At 44.5% G+C, this 12097-nt stretch overlaps 1 long non-coding RNA gene across 2 annotated transcripts in view; it reads left to right on the top strand.

Moving 5' to 3' along the window:
• Positions 1-369: 369 nt before the first annotated feature.
• LOC142830601 (uncharacterized) overlaps positions 370-12097 on the top strand; it is a 110728-nt gene continuing 99000 nt past the window's right edge. For both annotated transcript variants that reach the window (XR_012905984.1, XR_012905983.1), the window contains exons 1-2: positions 370-880; positions 6753-6883. This is a non-coding gene — a long non-coding RNA (uncharacterized LOC142830601). The remainder of the gene's footprint in view (positions 881-6752; positions 6884-12097) is intronic.

Genomic DNA, 12097 nt, shown 5'->3' with positions numbered 1-12097 from the left:
CCACCACCTTTGTGCAACTGCTCAATGTGTAATTAAGGTTCCTTTTTGCCAGGTGATTTGATGTTAGGGTGGGCTTCATGAGCCAGGACAATGAAGGATAGATAACAAAACAATTCCTAGAGCAGGTCAGCTTAGTGCAGTGCTAAGAACCATGGGATATGCCCTTTGAATTCCTAGTGCCTAACCCAGGTTCTTGCTATGACTGTAAATACATGTCCAAATGAGAGATTTTCTCACTAAGCACATTCCAGTTCATTACTTCCTCACTTGAGCCTGAGCTGATCTCATCATCTTGTGTTTGTGGCATCACAGTTTGCAGCCAGAGGTGGTAAGTGTATACAGTCACTAATTCACCATGGTGGCTTGGCTGCAGGATTAAAGGGGAAGAGGTGCATTGGCAGAGCTATATGGATACATTTGCACCGGTAAATTTCAGGCCTGTATTTCAGCTATCAGGCAGTTGCCTCAATGCTGCCACTGGTGTAAATTGCAACGCAAACTAGATTCGGGCATTTTTACACCAACTCATTCAATGCTGTTCTGTGTCTGCATCATTGGTAGCACCACTACAGCAGCTGCACTCCTGAAAAATGAGTAAGAAGTGTCCTATGCAGAAGAGACCTCTGTGAAGCGACCTCTGTGAAGCCTGAAAACACAGAGGGTGCTGCAGCCTGTCAGGATGGAGTTGCATTGGCAGAACTCCCCGTTGAGTCAAGGACTAGAATAGCAAGAATTGCTTCCACAGCCAAAATGGTTGGCAGAGTTGCATGAGATAGGTTCACCCAGCACCTCAACAAATACATACTCTCCAGCCTCTGCCCATTGCTGTAGGCCCTTCGCTTTGACAAGCATCCAGAAAAATCTCAACAAACATTTAAAAGTAAGTGTTGACTGTCAAATCCGAAATCTACATACTGCCAGGTTCCCCACAACCTTTGCACTTCTGCTTACTTGCTTTCAGACTGTTTCACTGAGGCTGTGTCTAGATTACACAGTTCTATCGGAAAAAGATCTTTTTCCAATTCTTTTTTCGGAAGAGGCTTTTCCAACATCTACGCTGGATCAAATGTTGGAAAACCGCCTTTTTTGGAACATCCCTTCTTCCTCATAAAATGAGGTTTACAGGGATGCCAAAAAAACGTGTCTGCTTTTCCGAAATTTTTTTTTCGGAATCCTGGAAAAATTCTGCAGTCTAGATGTAGCCTAACTGAGTTTGTAGTTAGAACTTCTTTTCTTTTTTTCTTTCTTTTTGTTGGGTCTGTTCTTCTCTGAGTACTGTTGTTCGCCTGTTTGTGAAACTGAGGCTGTGGAGTCACTGAAACATTGAATTTGGTATCAGTCCTGCTGATGGAGGACAAGGTTCCTAAACTACCACATTGGGAGAGAGAGTGTGGGAGATAGTGTGGACTGAGCACTGGATTAGGACTCAGAAGACCTAGGTTCTAAGCAGAGTTTTCCAATGACCTTGGGCAAAGTACTGCCCCTCTCTGTGTTTCAGTACCCCCAAACTTGGGGATGATGATACTGATCTTCTTTGCAAATCACTTGGAGATCTACAGGTAAAAAGAGCTTGGTATTATTATTACTTATCTTGAGGCACAAGGCTTGGTTCATTCACCTCTGCACCTCTCTGAGCCATCATCGGGACTGCTGTGCTGACCTCTGGGAACTCCAAAGCCTCACCCTTTGATCCCCCCACTTAAGTAAGTTCTGCAGCTGCCAATGAAAGATACCCAGATGAGGCTCTAACACACCGCGCGTGTGTGTGTGTTACAAGTCTGTAACAATTGATATACAAAGCCTTTTAAGATGAGACATGTCAAGGGCTTTGCCATGCTCAGTTGGTCATGGGGAGATTACATCAGTCAAGGGAGCAATAGAATGTAGTCACGGGTTGTGTGAAATTATGTGATGAACAGCTGTGTGGCTGGGTTTTTGGCTTTTTTCATTTTTTCTCATATTTTCCTTCTTTTCCTTCTGTTTTTCTCTTCTTTCCTCCCCCTACACCCACATTCACAGGGAAAGAGAGACATGGACATATTTCCAGACATATCATATATGCTTGTTCATAAGCTAATTTTTTTTTGTAAAAGAAATGAAGCATCAAAGAACAGAGGTAGGCTCCTAAATAGATCTAGACTAAAAGTTATTAATTTTAAGTGGTTTAACCTGAGGAGCCAAAGTTTGCAGACCTCTGTTATCTTTTAAAACTTGGCATCACAAGGAACACGCAGAAGCTTTGTTAGAATTATTTTAATGTAATCTAACAAAAAACTATTGTTATAATAACTGAATAAATATGCATTCACATACCTTCAAAATTACAATGTTTTAAATATCCATTTACTGATTTTAAAGTCCCACATTGTTCTAATGTACTTTTTTTTAAAAAGTCTTAAAATCCTTCAAAGTCTGAATCAATCTAGGTTTATCAAACAGCTCATTAAATTCAGCTTCAGTCAGAGCTGCACCTGTATTGTCATTGTAGGTGTCAGCAGCAGCATCTTCAGATTCCTTCTCAGCATCAGTCTCTATTGTGTCATCATCAAATAAATATGGCATCATCTTATGACACGCCAAGCACACTGCTGATACAGCACTTCCAAAATGCTTTTTCTATCATTTCCAAGGGAATGGACTCCCATGCATCCTTGACCCATTGGGCGACCAGATTGACTTTGGGCTTCATAAGAGTCCCACCATTTGTCAACTTCATCGTGCTTGAGCACATCTATTTAGACCACATTCTGCGTAAGCTGTCTTTAAAGCAGTGGTCTCCAACCTTTTAAACCACAAGATCACTTTCTATTTAAGTGCAATGTAAGATCTACCTCAAACCCAAATATCCTTATCCCACTTCCCTCCCACACCTTCTTTGAGGCCCTGCCCTTGTTCAACCCCTTCTCTAAGGCCTCACCCTGCTCACTCCATCCCCCTTCCTCCTGCATCCTCACTCGCTTTCACCAGGCTGGGGTAGGGGGGTTGGGGTGCAAGTTCTGGTCTTGAGCCAAGTGGTTTGGAGTGTGGGAGGGGCTCTGGGCTTAGCCCAGGGCAGGGGATTGGGGTCCAGGAGAGGTTTCATGGTGCAAGCTCTGGGATGGAGTTTGGATGCGGGGAAGGGGAGGAAGGGGGCGGACGATCCACGTCCGGGGCAGGATGTTGGGTGTAGGAGGAAGTTCAGGGCTGGGACAGGGGTTCAGGAAGCAGGCTCTGGCTGGGCACTGTTTAACTGAGACGGCTTCTGGGGGGGGGGGTGAAGCAGTGGGGTTAAGGCAGGCTTACTACTGCCCTGGTCTTGCACCATTCCTGAAAGCAGCTGGCATGTACTACAGTGGCTCCATGGCGCCATGTGCTGCCTTCATCTGCAGGCAATGAGCCCACAGCTTCTACTTGCCACTGTTCCCTGTTATTGATCAATGGGAGCTTCAGGGGCTTTGGTTTGAACTAACACGTCTCAGCGCGCACTTTCACTTTCGAAACAACTATTGATCCGAGTACTGCGCTGGCAAGATCATGCTAATGAAGCGCGGGATATTTAAATCTCCGCTTCATTTACTATTTCGAATGCCTACATTTGCATCCCTAGTTCGAACTAGGGTGCAAGTGTAGACATATCCTGTGTAGACACACTTTGCAAGCTGTAAAAGAAGTAACAACAACCCCCCATGGATGTATTGGGCCAGAAGATGAGAGTGAAGGACAGTGTGTGTTTGTGAGAATGACAGAGACACACAGTATGTGAGAGTTACAGAGATTTGCATTGCTAAGCTCCCTCCATCCCCTTTCTCTCTGTGTGGAGATAGGGTACAGAAATGGGGGAAAGAGGTACATCCTGATATCAGCACTCCCCTCGTCTCCCTTCTACACATTGCACAGCAAGCAGGGGGCTCCCGGGTGGGCAGCTCCAAGGCGGAGAGAGCAGGAACAGCCCGACAGTGGGTGGAAGGGCAACTGAAGTGCCAGCGCTTGGTAGCTTCCTGACCAAACCAGTCAGGATCACCTGTCAGAGGCTCCCAGATCTACAGGTAGATCCCAATCTATTGGTTGGTGACCACTGCTTTAAAGAGTTTATTCAGGCAGACATCAAGTGGTTGTAGAACAGAAGTTAAGCCTACAGGTATTATAGCCAAAGTAGTTTTCATTTTTTTGGCTACATTTTTCACCTCATACATCTTGTGTGTGCTGAACATGTCCCTGGTCTCTGAAATGCTCCTGGTCTCTTATTCCACATTTTTTACAGCCATTCGGTAGTCCCAATTCATTAATCCATCCCTTTTCATATGTGCATACAATGATACTAGCAGAAAATGTCATAGATTTTAGGCAAGATTTTTGTTTTATAAATAATATTGGGGAACTTTGGCCAAACATGATAAAAACATTGTAAAATGGATTTTTTTCGTGACAGGTGATTTTAATTAAAACTGTTTTTTCACCAAAACCAGTTACCATTCTGTTGCTCAGGGAATCAAATGCCATAGATGTTTTGCCCATATTTCCTATTTGTGGCAGCTCAAATGCATATTTCTTTTAATGTTTTATAATAAACCTTTGGATTCAATTTTTTTTCTTATTGATCTCACGGCAGCTTTTGTGCTATCTTTGGGTATGTCTACACTACAGCACTAATTCGAACTTAGTTCGAATTAGTTAATTCGAACTAAGCTAATTTGAATTAGTGCATCTAGACTTAAAAACTAGTTCGAATTAGCGTTTTGCTATTTCGAACTAGCATGTCCACACTGAGTGGACCCTGAACCAAAGTTAAGGCTGGCCAGAAGCAGTGCCGGCAGGGCATCAGGTTAGGACTTAGAGTGTGGAGATCCTGTCTCAGGCTAGCCGAGGGCTGTGCTTAAAGGGATCCGACCCCCACCCCGGACAGACAGTTCTCAGGGATGCCTCGCTTGCTTGTCTACCTCGATGAGGGACAGCAAAACAGTCCTGGCTTGGAGTGCCCTGAGTGCCCACACTCTGCACATCACAGCACTCGGTCATCAGCCCAGCTGCACTTGCCACAGGATGCCATCCGGGGGGGGTCAATCGGGGGGCTGCAGGAGAGTTTCCACCCCAAGGAGCCCGCAGAGCCACCCCAGTCCTCCCCATTGGGGGCTCGTGCCCCATTCCTCCCTCACCTCCTTCCACTTACCCTCCCTAGCCCCCCTTCCTGTTGTACAAAATAAAGGACACGTGTGGTCAAAAATAGAAACTCTCTTTATTTAACAAAACTGGGGGAGACTGGGAAAAGGAGGTGGGAGAGGGGAAGAGAGAGGGTGGGAGAGGGGAGGGGGAAACCTGGGAGGAGGGAGCTGGAAGGGGGAAGCCAGGGGAACAAGGAGGAGGGGAAGTATCAAACTATGGTACGCCATATCTTCAGTATTGTGTACAGATGTGATCTCCTCACCCCAGAAAAGATATTTTGGCCTTGGAAAGGGTTCAGAAAAGGGCAACTAAAATGATCAGGGGTTTGGAACAGGTCCCTTATGAAGAGAGGCTAAAGAGATTGGGACTTCTCAGCTTAGAAAAGAGGAGACTGAGGGGGGATATGATAGAGGTCTATAAAAGCATGAGTGGTGTGGAGAGGGTGCATAAAGAAAAGTTCTTCATTAGTTCCCATAATAGAAGGACTAGAGGACACCAAAGGAAAGGAATGGGTAGCAGGCTTCAAACTAGTAACAGAAAGTTCTTCACAAAGCAGAGTCAACCTGTGGAACTCCTTGCTGCAGGAGGCTGTGAAGGCTAGAACTAGAACAGAGTTTAAAGGGAAGTGAGATAAAGTGATGGAGGTTGGGTCCATGGAGTGGTATTAGCCAGGGGGTTGCAGTGGTGTCCCTGCCCAAAGTTTGTGGAAGGCTGGAGAGGGATGGCACGAGACAAATGGCTTGGTCACTGTCTTCGGTCCATCCCCTCCAGGGTCCCTAGGGTTGGCCACTGTCGGCAGACAGGCTACTGGGCTAGATGGATCTTTGGTCTGACCCAGTACGGCCATTGTAAGCTCAGGGTTGGGGGTCTCAGTGGACCCCCTTGATTTTCATGCACACCTGCTCCTGGGTGGCTAGGCTGGCAGCTCTCCTGCCCTAGATGGCCGCTTTCCTGTGCCTAGTGCGGAGGTCGTGGACGAGGTCCACGATGTCCGCACTGGACCAGGCGGGTGCCCGCCTTTTGCGGTCCCGGGCAAGCTCCCAGGAGCCGCCAGCCTGGTCCCGGGAAGAGGGGGAGGTCTGGGGGGCATCGGGTGGGTGGCTCGAGCCGTGCCAGGTGCAGGGTCTGCTATCTGGGTGCTGGCAGGCTTGCACCTGGCACGGGCATCGTAGCCAGCCTGAGCCCCTTTAAGGGATCCGGGACCGGGAGGGGGGCATACGAGTTTCCCTGGTGTTGGCCAGAGTGGCCACCAGGGAAAGCTGGGGAGGGCTAGCCTCCCACTAGTTCGAATTAAGGGGCTACACACCCCTTAATTCGAACTAGTAAGTTCAAACTAGGCTTAGTCCTCGTAGAATGAGGTTTACCTAGTTCGAACTAAGCGCTCCGCTAGTTCGAATTAAGTTCGAACTAGCGGAGCGCTAGTGTAGCGCCTATCAAAGTTAATTCGAACTAACGTCTGTTAGTTCGAATTAACTTTGTAGTGTAGACATACCCTTTGTTTGCTGATGAAGACTGAGACCATAACAGTTCATGAAGCTAGTACACCAACCTGCTGATGTGACAAATATTGACAACTTTACTGACTTATATTTGCCATCTTTTGACATTTGCAGAGCATACGGATGAATTCTGATTCTACTGATGAGGTAATCGCTTTGTCAATATTCAGCAACTCGGTCATTTGAGATCTTTCTGCTGCTCAAGAAATGAAGTGCACCTCGTGGATATTTTTTCTTGCTTGTTGGTATGTCTTTTAGTGTTTTATTTTTCTGCCCATTCTTTTACTTGCTTCTCATTGATATCGAGTTCATGAGCCTTGTTGCAATTATCGTTTGCTTTGCCTATTTGACAACTTTAAGTTTGAATGCTGCGTCATAAGCAGGCCCTTTTTCTTCTGCTTTCACCATTGTTCATTTTAAATATTAGCATGAAAATCTTATAAAATAATAATTTAGTTATAGATTTTATGGGTCTTATATAGAAATGTCACCTGCTCTATCAGTGAAATTATTTTTGTTCTTTGTTTTCCTCAAAGCAACCCTTTAGATTAGCATGTCTGTGGCAATAACAGGCTATTTAAATGTTATTACTGATTCCATCAGTTCTGCATGTTATATTTTCAAATTGGTTTGAGACTTATGAGTTCCAGTGGTAGATGCATGAAGAGATCAAATTACACAGTAGCAGAATACTACTACTAGAATACCATACTATCATTCATTGTATTTTTCTGATTGGCTTGGAAAGTCTAGCATTTTGTGAAATGCCTGCATCAAATTTCATGCAGCCCTGCAGCATTACTCTTTTAGCATTCATTTCAATACAATCTAATCCACTAAACAAAGCCTTTGCAACTTTAAATGGCTGCAATATTGACATCAGTAAATTATTTGATGATCAACATAAGTACTTGCTGTAAAAATAATTATAATCTAGTCCTGTGGTAGAACAATACTAGAAAAAGCAAAGAGCTAGGATTGTATCAGGAAAATTGAACTTTAGAGACGCATGTGTTTTTAAGTGTTTTGTTTGCATGGACATGAACTGAAAAAACATATAATCCATATTCACACATTTTATATTAATACTTCTTTTATCTCTGTTATACAAATGTACAATTTAAGTAGAAATAAACTGTTCGTAATTTTTTTTTAAAGAAATGAGTCCAGAGTTGATGTTCCATCATTGCTGATCTATAACAGGTGGCCACAAACTTTGGCTTCTGGCCCATCAGGGTAAGTTGCTGGTGGATGGGGATGTTTTATTTACCTGGAGCACCCTCAGGCGTGGAGCCTGTCAGCTTCCAGTGGCTGAGGTTCGCCATTCCCAGCCAATGGGAGCTACAGGAAGAAGGGAGGCTTACCCTTACGGATCAGGAGCCAAAGTTTGCCAACCCCTGAAATATATGGCTGGCGTATGAACAGGTCATACAGTTTTTGCCATTTTTACCTATCCATCTTGAGGGGGCAGGGGAAGTCAGCTTATGAGCTAATGAATATGTGGTGTAGAAACATACATCGAACTCAGCAGGTGTTTCTATACTAAGAGTTAGGGTGCATCTACACTGCACCTGTCACTTGAAATAAACTACACAATTTGAGGCCCATTTCTAAAGAGGGACAAATTGAAGTACTTAATTAAGTGTTTTCCTGAACTGGGGTCAGTGTGAGGCAGCTGTTGTGGGAAGAGTGATGAGGGGTAACAATTTGTTGCATCCTTTGCCCTTGCAATGACTTCAGTATTTCACATGGAAAAATCATGAAGTTGTCTGAAAAATTGTGAGTTTTAAAAATTAATACATTTAGCTGCCTTTGTATTTGCCTTATAGAAACTTTTAAAATGAAAGATTATTTGTGCATTTATGTATTTATTCATCTGTGTTCTTGTGTATCACAAATTGCCAGGAGCTGAGGCTTTAAGTAAAACATCAGTTGTCATAAGACTCTGGACAAAATCATGAGAGCTGGCAACATTGCCATGCAGCAATTTCACCACAGCTATTTTGACACATCCCTATACAGCACTCCTTACAACTTGTACCTGTCAATCCTGGAATTTTTGAATTGCTCACTGTGCCCAGCACAATTTCTGAGAGCTAATTTCTACTTTCTGGGATGGAGTTTGGATGCCTGGCTATACCAGTGCAGCTGCAGAGCTATGGTTTTCTCTCCTCCTTGGAGAGAAAGCATTGTAGACTGCTTTCAGTTAGTCCTGAAGTAAAGATTTATCCCAGGTTCTTCACTCAAACATTATAATCAGTTTGAGGAAACCTGTTATTTATGGATGCCAGGCACTGAACAAGTGTTGTAATCTCAAAGCATTCTGAGCAATGGTTTCTTTTACTTATACATTTGTGAGAAGCTAGAGCTATAGATAAATGTTTGCTTGCTGTCCATCTTCCAGATGATTTTATACCTGTCTCTTTGAATTCTGTAGCAGTGGCAGGTGGGCAGGGCCACCAGCAGGCGAGAAAGGGAGCAGCTGCCGGGGCTTGGTGGTACAAAAGTGCAGTTGTAGCATCTGGCCCTTCAAATCACCACCAGAGCCCTGAGCAGCACAATCTGGGCAACTGTGAGAGCTGGAGGGCGGGGTGCGTTGTGGTACAGTCCCACCCCACCCCTTCTGGAAGCACGGAGCTATCTCCCCCCGCCCCACCTTGCCAGGGGGGCTGACAAATTTGTTGGCTCTCCTGCATGTGTGTGTAGAGGACAGGAAGAGAGAACATGTTCCATACTGGGCTCATGGAGTGGGAACACAATCGCCCCTTCTCCCACAAGTGAGAATACAATACTCAAATTGTAAGAGTATCCTGAGGTATGTCTACACTAGCCCCCTAGTTCGAACTAGGGAGGCTAATGTAGGCATTCGAACTTGCAAATGAAGCCCGGGATTTAAATATCCCGGGCTTTATTTGCATCTTCCCGTCTGGTCACCATTTTTAAATGCCACTAGTCCGGACTAACTGCCCGCGACTGCACACGGTAGTTAAACGGTAATTCGAACTAAGTCCTGGAATGAGGTGTAACAGGTAATTCAAACTAAGGACTTAGTTCGAATTACCGTTTAACTACCGTGTGTAGCCGCGGGCAATTAGTCCGGACTAGTGTCATTTAAAAATGGCGACGGGACGGGAAGATGCAAATAAAGCCCGGGATATTTAAATCCCGGGCTTCATTTGCAAGTTCGAATGCCTACATTAGCCTCCCTAGTTCGAACTAGGGGGCTAGTGTAGACATATCCCTGGAGAGGTCTCATGAGGAAATGCTTGTTCTTATGGGAATTCCAATCTCAATTTCCAGACCAACACTTCAGCTTCATCTCTTAGATTTCTCTAGTATTTTCCATTCTGCTAATCCCATTGTGCTGTAGAGAAGTAGATAGAAGCCATTCATCTACCACTGAAGTACAGCTCCTTGTGCGAGAAGTGTAGCAATTGTCCTGCACCTTTAATGAACAGGGCCTGAACAAGAGCTGACCTTTGGAACATTGGAATCCAGATCCTATATTTGGAGGTAGCCTCTGAATTGGGGACTATACAGGACATTGAGCTGTTTGGATCTGCCATTTAGGGTATGGAATGAACAGCTCCCACTTGCCTCTATATACCTCAGTGACGAATATATTGATTGTTGCTTGGCTCCCTCTACCAGAGAGCAGGTCAAGAAAACTGAAGGCATGTTTTCACTATGAGCAGGGTCAATGAGCAGCAATCGATCCAACAGGGGTTGATTTATTGGACCACCAAAAGGTCCCCTATCAACTCTAGTACTTCACCAAAACATGAAGAGTAAGCAAAGGTGACGAGAGAGTGTCAGCTATCAACTTACTGCTGTGAAGACACCATGGTAAGCAGACGTAATTACGTCAACTCAAGCTATGTTATTCATGTCACTGAATGGCCTGTGGTAGTAGAGACAAGGCTTTAGTATTGATAGTAAGCTCAGCTGAAGAAGCATGGAGTTTAAGAGCTGCCAGCTTGCTTCCTGTATCTGTGATTAGACTGTAAGAAGAGGGGTATTAAATTGTGGTGCTCCTGTGCTGCCTTTAGTCATAAATCACAACAGGCAACACAAGAGTATTTTAGGAAGGAAAAGGAAGAATAACTTCTCTAAACTGTCAGGGGGTTGTGGGTAGCAGAGTGTGGGTAGCAGTGTTGCAAGAGAATTTTCACTGCTGCTTTTCAAAGACACTCTTCTGTTGGTAAAAAGATGTTTTGGGAATGAGAAGCAGAACAGGAGGCTGAGGAGTGGGGATATGGGAGTAATTTACCAGTTCAGTGGGAGATTCCAACAATTGTCTGTGGAACAGCCCAGATTGAGGCATCTGTTTGTGCCCATATGTGTGCTAACTGCATTGTACCATGGGGCATCACTATGACACGAGCGTGCCAGAATGTTCAACACCTCCCTTATCCAGTGGAAGGGGAAACACATTGGCCTTCTGAACCCTTATGAGGAAAGAGCAAGAAGAGCTGTAGCTGTCTAGACGATGACTAAGAAGGGAATATGTCAATGATTTACCAGCCTATGAAGAATGTAAACACCAGAGAGGAAGAGGAATTGTTTTGAGTTGTTCAAAGGAGTAGAACCTGTAATAATAGGACGAAAGTGAGCAATGGTAAATTCTGGCTGGGCATCAGAAAACATTGCTAAAGGGGAGACCTATTAGAATGAGAAATCCCCAGTGCTTGAGTCATTGAAAACTAGACTGGACAAAGAACACACCTTAGGAAAATAACCAGCCCTGGGCTGGCAGCTGGGGTGGACTAAAAAAACTGATGTGAATGTTCAGTCGGCATTTGCTCTGGTTTTATAATCTCAGTTAAAGTGTCCCAGAAATGAAAGAGCAGGAGCTGGGATTTTCTATCTAACTCTGTTCATTTTTTGCTTTGTTAGTTTTGCAAACAGAAGAAACTTAACACTTTGTTGAGAGTTTTGGGTGGTTTTTTTGTTGGTTTTGTATTTTTTTATAACTTTAAATACAGTACGGAGTATAAATTAATCTTACATTAAAATAAAAAAAGCAAAAAACCTCGCCAACTTTACAGACCATGGGAAGGAGATCTTAGAACAGGAAAACAAACTGCCTTAAGACTTGAGAATTTGTGAGGTGGGGTGGAGTGAAGGGAGCAGAGTGCAAGTGGCAGAGAAAGATCTTTATGTTGGTAGAACTCAGCAGGAGAGGAGCTATGGGTTTGAGGTGAGGGGAGATCTAAGCACCTGTCTGATGGACAATGCTCCCCATCCTATTGTATGATCACCTTACTCCTGCTGGTGGTCTCCCTGTGGTACATCTGCATGCCTTGAGACCTGAATTTGGTGGGTGGGACCATCAGATTTGCCATTGGGGCACAAATATGAGGGTGGAATTACCTCCATCCTACTCCTTGTTTTCTCTGCCCCAATGTGTAAGCAGTACTGAGTGACCATGGGAAGGGTTAGTCCCCCTTGGAGACAAT

This window comes from Pelodiscus sinensis, chromosome 1, assembly GCF_049634645.1.
Source record: "Pelodiscus sinensis isolate JC-2024 chromosome 1, ASM4963464v1, whole genome shotgun sequence".
NCBI classification, from domain to species: Eukaryota; Metazoa; Chordata; order Testudines; family Trionychidae; genus Pelodiscus; species Pelodiscus sinensis.
This window is presented reverse-complemented; position numbering and strand designations above follow the sequence as displayed.